This window comes from Chelonoidis abingdonii, chromosome 1, assembly GCF_003597395.2.
Source record: "Chelonoidis abingdonii isolate Lonesome George chromosome 1, CheloAbing_2.0, whole genome shotgun sequence".
Classification (NCBI taxonomy): Eukaryota; Metazoa; Chordata; order Testudines; family Testudinidae; genus Chelonoidis; species Chelonoidis abingdonii.
The window spans coordinates 362239443-362246131 of record NC_133769.1 but is presented as its reverse complement, the minus strand read 5'-3'; the positions used below and the strand labels follow the sequence as shown (position 1 = coordinate 362246131).

Genomic DNA, 6689 nt, shown 5'->3' with positions numbered 1-6689 from the left:
TGATATACATACATATGTGTTAGGGAGGTATAGAAGGTTCCCAAAAAAATATCATGATCAAGACGATAAAACAATTAATGGGAAGGGGGTAGGTAAAATTAAGAGTGGGTTTAGTTAAGGAGGTATTAGCATAAGAGAAACTTCACATAGAACAATTAGAATATGCACCAACCCAAGTAGGGGCTGGGGTTAAACTATTACCAACAAAAACCCAACAATGAGAAAATGAAAAATGCTGAACGTAATACGCTTAATAAAGGAAAGCCATGAACTTGTATCGACCTTGAAGCATAAGTGAGACTGGAACAGCATAATTCGAGGTGAAGTAAATTTGGGAAGAACATTTGTCCAAACATTAGAAGCAGCCACACGCACATGAGTAGGGGAAGAACAATTTACATTAGATATAGTATGAAAAATTATAAGACTATTGATACAATATTGAAAGGGCATTGGATATTTAGATGAGAACTGAGTGGACCAGCAAAATGCTTCTGGACTTAGCGCCGACAGGACTGTGTTGACAGGACTAGTGTTCGGCGCTGAACCTTCTCACCATTGCGCGAACTTGAGGCATGCCTATCCTAAGGGCTGCCATGGCAAGTAGATGTGGAGGAGAGCAGCATAACGCTTGTAAAACACAGAATAAACCCCCGCTCAGGGCTGTCATAGTAATTCCTCGACTTCGAACTTAGAGTTCAAATAGAGTTACAGTCATATCCCTAACTTAACTCCAGCAAGATTGATAGCTCCCCACCAGGTCAGGAATTGATAGGCGGACCCCCTTTCCTCTCTGGTGGTCCCCAACCCCTCCAGGGAACTCCAATAACCTTGCCTTGAGTCCTCAGACAGGAGAGATAACCTCCCCCTTCCCAGGCTTCCTCCTGTCTAGCTTGCGCTACAAGAAACCTGTTTTCTGCTTCCCAAGAGATAAGCGTATTCCTCAGAAATTGAGATGCAAATACCAACAGCTGGCTTGCCTACTAGAAAAAGAATCTCACAATCTTGAAAAGAAGCTTATATAGAGAAAAAGAACAATACAGACTACAACTTGCATAACATTTATACAGCTCTTACTCTAAGAAAATCTAATAACCAGTCTGATTTAAAAATAGCCAATTTACATAGCCAGCAATCACATCTATGTAAATACAACACAAAGCCTCCTCATGCCGAATACTTTGTCCTTTGTACCACCAGATGTTTAGCGAAAGTTGAAAGCAAGGGTAGTAGTAGAAGCAAAGCTTTTTCTCACAGCCGAGGAAACAACAAGAGACAAACAGCAATAGCCACATCTGTATACACACAAAGCTCCTCATAGCCAATTACTTTTTTTCCTTGTACTCACCAGACTGTTTAGTAGAATATTGAGATAAGATGGAGTTGAAGAAATGTTGTACCCATACCGAGAAATAGACAACAAAAACCCCGAGTAACAAATTCCCGCCCTGACTTAAACAATCCAGTTCTATTGTCCTCTGGTCAGGTGTCTGGTTACTCTTGTTCCCCCTTTACAGGAAAAAAATAACCCTTACCTTACCTATCTACTTATGACAGGGCATTAGTTTGTTTTATTAGAACACGTTGCGACGAGTTAGATGAACTATGCTTTCACTGGGCACTTGTAGCCACTAAGTAGGTGTTAGGTACTGGCCGGCGAGAATGGGACTTTATAGGTTTCGATGCAGAGGCTTGGTTAGAGCCATATCAGTGTATAACAGAAATGTTAATAAGTCATGTCATAACAGATTGAAACTCTTTAAAACTTAATAAGACTAGTTAGAACAACAGTGATGGATCTGCTTTTGCAGCAGGACTCCTGTCTGTACATTTCTACCAATCTTGGTAAATGCAAGACATTAGTAGCAAAATCACCATTAGCATAAACAACAAATTCATTGCAGTGTCCATTTACAATCAAGTTGTCATGCCAGACCTTTGGATAATACTCATTGGAGTTGGGAGTTGGTTACTGGGCTTCCCTTTGCAATTCGTTTTCTCTTTCTTTTGCCTGCAGCCCAACCTGATTCTCTGCTTACTAAATCCTGGCTGAGGGGGTGGCCTTTGTACTTCACAGCGTACTACAAAGTCTTTCTTCCTCCTGCTATCAGTAATTTGCATTAAACAGACAACTAGCATGGAAAACATCGTTTCACAACATTGTTTCCAACAACAAGCTGGCCACACACACACACAGCACTTTATCACAGGCTGCTTAACTTTTTGACAGCTCTACGCTGTCTGAGCTCTCTCAAAGCTACTCCCACTGATTTTCAAAGGAGGCAGGGATCACATTACAATAGAAAAACTTTTGGCTGTTAGGAACAAAACTACCTGATTAAATCACTACTTCACAGCCTTTTAGCTGCAGGAAATTGCTGCACAGATTACCAGAGGAGTTTCTTTCCTTAGCAGTTTTCTAAGCAACAATTTACCCCTCTCAGAACTTACTACCTACTTCTTTCACCTATGGGCTTGCTCTAAAGAACCTTACCTGACACCAACAATTCTTTCTGGTCTTACTACATCAGAATCACTTTTGGCCATTAGGCAGATTCTACGACTACATTCTTTTCAGGCAAACCTATAACTCCCTAGAAAAACGTTGAGAGTACTCTCCTTCCTTGGCAACTTCTCATAGCACTGGGCAACTGCAATTGTCAGGCTTGAACACACACAAGTGTAGAATTGATTCCTCCTGCACAAGTGTTAAACTGTTAGCTGGGTAACATAATCAAATCCTTTCTGCTTCCTTGTGCCGCTGGCTAGGGTATCACCTCGCTAGACAACAGAGCTGCACAGCTCTTTTCCAGCCACACATACAACTGGAATACTACAGCACCCAGAATTGGTCTGGTCTCTGTGACTTTTGCAGGTCTCTATCATGCGTTTAATCAGTTTATGACCGATATACAATCATCAATGCTCGAACCCGTTCACAGGTTTGAACGAGTCGTCATTATACGAGTTACCTGCCTTAAAATCGATGTTCGGTAACTCCTCCGAAGAGCAAGCGCTAAGAATTTCGATATTCAACAGTTCAGATCACGGTTAGTTGACGAAATTCAGACTGTATTGCCTCGACGGGTATCCCAGAGTGCAGCACGACCTCTCGACACAATCTGAACTCGATGCAGCGGGCAGGTAAACGGGAAAGCCCCACGAACTTGGAATTACATTTCCTGCTTGCCCAGCTGGAGCTCTATAACGGCATGGCGATGCAGTCTTAACAAAAGCTCCAGCATAGCACCGACGGAGATACGAGTCGATCGCTGTATGGGAGACAAATCAGTTGTACCAGCTCCGTTACAGAAACACGACAAGCCAAAGCGTTTGAATAAAAATCCAGGATACACAGCGCTGTGTGACAAGCATAACGGGATAGCAGAGACTCAATCAGTGATCCCATGGATGCGAGTGGGATACGAGGACCTCCAGCTATCCACAGTCCCAAGCATTCTCCTAAATTATTGCATTCTTGGCTGAGCCGCTAAATGTGCTGTAGGCCAAATATCGACAGTGTTCGAGACGTAGGACTTACCTCAATTTTCTTCTTCTCCCTCTCCCACATAGTGAAAAAAAAGGGGACGGACGCGATATATCTATTCTTGCTACTTGTGCTATGTCACTCTATGTTGTACTGTAATCTGCTGGGTAGATGGTGCAGAGGACTGCCACCATCCTGAACCCTAGTCAGATAATTGCTCAACAGGAGCAATGGCATCCTGACATTGCCATGTTAGGATACGGCTATTACCGCAGGCTAGATAAGTCAGAGGTAATAACCATTTGCTATCACAGAACGTCTGAAAATTTTAAAGCAATCTTGGATTGACTTCGACTTGGAAACAATGAAGCCTATCAATGTCCTCCTTATTAGTATTTCTAAAATTAGAGTCCACCTGCCTGGACTGTCATAGCCTGGAGGCTGCCTCCAAGTGCCTCCCCCCCGACCTCTTTATCTCACTAAAGTTCTGCTATTCTTGTATCCTTACACTTCATGACCAAAATGGGGGAGGGGCACGCTGTCACGGACCCAGAAGGTTGAGGTAGGGGAGATCAACGGGTGCGGTTTCTTGCAGGGGCAACCGCTGTGTACTGACACGGAGCAGCTGTGCTCCTGTACACTGGATCTCTATTACAACTTGCATTATTCTAAGAGGAGGAGCAGTGCATCCAACTGACGGCCTGGTCCGCAATCCGAACTCGATGCGGATGCCGATTAAACCAGGAATCGCCGAGAGTTTACAGTGAATTCCTGGCTTGCACGGCACTTGATCACCACGGTGGCGATGGCAGTTCAAATGCAAACATAGCTCCTGCAATGAACTACGAGGATACTGAATCTGATCGCTGTATGGTGAAGACAAATCTGGTTTTATCAGAGACTCCGTAAAGAACAGAATGCCTAAAGCGTTTGAAAAGTAAACCAGATACACAGCGGGTGCGTAACGAACGAACGGGAAGCCAAACTCAAACTGGATTCTCATGAGGAGGAGGGAGTATGAGGACATACAGCTACACAGTCTCGCCAGCATCCTGAAACTATTGTCATTCTTGGCTGGCGCCCAAAAATGTCGTGCGTATACACGTGTCTGCGGTTCACGAACGCCGTCGGTCTCTTCCCCCCCTCCCCGACCGTGAAAAAAATAAAATAAATAATCCTGAGTACTGTAATGCACCCTCTGGTACTGAATGCTGCTGGCAGACGCGAATTGCTGCGCGGTGAATAGCAGTATCCGCTCCTCTGCCCCTCCGTGTAGATGGTCGCCCGAGTGAGTGCTCGCTGATTGGCCGGGGTCCTGGGTGAAAATGGATAGACTCCCTTTTTTCTGACAGTGGAGGTACAAACGGCTGGTAACTGCTGCATCATCAAACTGGGGGCTAGTTATCAGACCCCTCCTCTCTTGTTAAGTAAAAGATTCTGAACGGCAGACGTCATAGCCCATGGAGCTGCCTCCCATCATATTCGGTCACTACTCTCATAGCCCATGGTGGCTCCCTCCCCTCATTTTATCTCACTAACTAGTCTGTGATTCTTATTCATGCATTCTTCATAACATCATGCCAACAATGGGGGGGGGGCACTGCTGTGGTAGCCCAGGTAGGTGGGAAGCAACGGTTGCGTTACTTGCAGCGGCTCCCTCTGTGAATACTGACGCGGAGCAGCTGCGCTGTGATACACTGATTTAAATACACTGTATCCTATTCTTGTCTGGACTGACTCTATTTTTATTAACCGTAAAGGGCAGGATTGACTCAGTCCCAAGTGAGTCAATCCCCATTTTGCTTTCAAAAATTTACACAGGGTTATTATCCGTTCTGTCCCATTTACTGATGAGTGTAACAAAAAGAGGGAGACGGTAACAGTTTCTGCTGTCTACAGTAGTACTGTACCATCTACCACCAGGAAGGGGGAGAGGAGCGGATTTTCAAGTAGCAATAATCACACCTCAGATTAACTTCATTGGTTATGATACTATCTACCACCAGGAGGGGAGAGAGTTAATGCTCTCAGTCTGCAAGCATCGCCTCTATCAGCAGCATTCAGTACAACAGAGGGTGCATTACAGAGTACTCAAGGAATTGTTTATTATTCTTTCTTCTCGTGCTCGGGGGGGAAGAGACGACGAGCTGTTCCGTGAACCTGCGAGACCCGTGTTTAGCTACAGACATGGCGCCAGCCAAGAATGCAATAGTTTCAGAGGACTGTAGGACTGTTTTGGGATAGCTGGAATCCTCAGCACCCCCTTTCCCTTCTCCTGATCCTCCCCCCTGAGGCAATATTATGGTCGCGGGGTTCTGGTAATTGTCGTCAGTCACTTCCTTGCTCCGGGAAAACATCAGCAGACGTCCTATTCGCCCTTTTTCTCCTGGATTGCCCTTGCAGAAAAATAGCACGGCAGCCCAGAGACCGTGCTTTTTGTTTTTCCGTTCACCATTTGAGTACTACGATGCCCGTGAGACAGAGGCGACACTGAGCGCTACACACCAGCATTCAATGGGCTTTTGCATGATAGCACAGTGGATTACCATTGTTCTGTGCCATCTACTGCTGGAGAAAACTGGCCAATTGATATGACAGTTATCTCTCCTTCTCTGAACTGTCTGCTTGCTATCTGATTGCCCCTGGCTAAAATCAGCTGGGGCACAACGCAAAAGCAAACTTGGGATTTACTCACTGCCACTGAGTCAATCCCTCCCTTATGGTTTCTGTCCTGCCTTACAAGAAGGGCAAGTGTATTAGAAAAGCCACAGCTAATCTGTGCTGTATACAGAGGGTTCTCCGCAAGAACCACCACCCATTGGCTTCCCTACTCTCCGCAGCTACTGTGGCAGGGCCCCCCTCCCCCCCATTTTGGTCATGAAGTGTAGGAAAGAATAGCAACATCTTATTGTGACATAAATGACGGGGGGAAGGCACTTGGAGGCAGGCCTCAGAGCTATGACAGTCCAGGCAGGTGGACATACTATTTTAGAACCATAAGGAGGATTGACTCTTCCAAAGATGGCCACTCCCAATTTTGGTTTCTGAACCATTGTGACAGGGGCACTCATGGATGCATCGGACACTACACTGTGATGCACTGGCCAGGTAAACAGGAAAAAGCCTGAATCCCTGCAAACTTTTGATTCCATTTTGATCTGTCCACCGTGGGGTCAAGCACACACACAGGTGAGCACACAGG

The 6689-nt window shown here is 45.4% G+C and overlaps 1 pseudogene; it reads right to left on the bottom strand.

Moving 5' to 3' along the window:
* Positions 1-5275: 5275 nt before the first annotated feature.
* LOC142046156 (U4 spliceosomal RNA) lies at positions 5276-5496 on the bottom strand (annotated as a pseudogene).
* Between the last annotated feature and the right edge of the window lie 1193 nt (positions 5497-6689).